This window comes from Wasmannia auropunctata, unplaced genomic scaffold (assembly GCF_000956235.1).
Source record: "Wasmannia auropunctata unplaced genomic scaffold, wasmannia.A_1.0 LD336101.1, whole genome shotgun sequence".
Lineage (NCBI taxonomy): Eukaryota > Metazoa > Arthropoda > Insecta > Hymenoptera > Formicidae > Wasmannia > Wasmannia auropunctata.
The window spans coordinates 6,260,297-6,261,638 of record NW_012026789.1 but is presented as its reverse complement, the minus strand read 5'-3'; the positions used below and the strand labels follow the sequence as shown (position 1 = coordinate 6,261,638).

Sequence of the window (1,342 nt, the reverse complement as noted above, 5' to 3'; positions counted from 1 at the left end):
TTCCCCTCGTGTGAGGGGTCGAGGGCTGGCCGGCCCGGGCCCCTCCGAGGGGTTTCAAGGTCGTCGAGGAGGGCGGACGTGTCCTCCTCCTCGCTGTCGTCCTGGTCGACGTCCATCGGCCTTTCCGCTTTTCTCTTACCGAGGTAAGAGCTGCTGGATAGGGACGTCGACGACGCTATGGACGAGACGGAGTCCGAACGAGTTCGGACTCCGCTCGTCGCCCGGGCTTTCGATGATGCCGGGCCGGGTCTAGCGAAAACGGTGTCAGGTAGGCTAGACCCTGTGTCCAGTTCCGGCAATCCGGAACCACCAGCGGTGGAATGCGGCTTTCTCCTTCCATCTCTCGCTCCAAAGGAGCCTCCTTCCTCGTCGTGGTTTTGTTATCAATACTCATTTTGTTCCCACGAGTAAGGACGAAGCATACTCTCCCCCGGGTGACGCCATTCCGGGGGAGAGGGCTATATACGACGGGGTGCGCCAGGTGCCCCGAAGTTGGTCGCTAGACAGGACTTCCCCCCTGCCAACGCATCCCTTCGCCGCGTACCACAGCTCAGGATTGGGGGTGGTTTTTTATAGAGGTCCACATCCTCGCGGCCCGGGCGGTGAAGCCAAGGCCCCCGGTCCCCAGAGACATGACCGTAGGGTTCCGGTGTGAGCGGCCCGGGAGAACACCTCCCGGGACAGGGACGCCGTTAGCCCCCGAGGCCTCCTGCGGCCTCGGGGGAGCCCCTCTGCCACGGCAAGGCCGCGTCCATGAGAGGGGAACCTAACCTAACCTAACCTAACCTAACCTAACCTAACCTAACCTAACCTAACCTAACCTAACCTAACCTAACCTAACCTAACCTAACCTAACCTTAACCTTTTTTTTTTTTTTTTCTTGTACGTGGAGAAACCCTTCATGGGTACCCCCCCATCCCGGGGAGGATGGGGGGGTTATGCCGGACTCTTACCGGCTAAAACTCCACGGGTGTCCGCCCTCTGCGCGTTTGGACGGGGCCACCCAGGGAACGCTTATCGCATGACTTCCTGGGTGGCCCCCGCGCCCGCCTAAAGGGCTCTATCCCAAGGGGGGAGAAAGAGAATTATCCTCCCCTCTCGCTGGTTTTGGCCAGCCTTCCTATTAGACTTATTGTCTCGGGCGGAGGAGGGGACACCAGCCCCCTCCGCCCCGCCCCCCTAAACGTTGGGGGGCAGAGGCGCTTCGCAGGTCGCCCGCCTGCTCCGCGCCCCCCACGTCCGGCGGCGGTCGGTCCCCCCCTACGGGGAAAGAAAGACCGACCGCCGCCGGACTCCATCTCGCGCCCGTCCCGCTTGTAGGGACCGGCACGCTCCGGCCGGC

General features: G+C 62.5%; 1 long non-coding RNA gene across 1 annotated transcript in view; it reads right to left on the bottom strand.

Annotated features, from left to right (window-relative positions):
- Positions 1-1,342, bottom strand: part of LOC105460719 — a 4,362-nt gene that overhangs the window by 309 nt on the left and 2,711 nt on the right. The window lies entirely within an intron of this gene.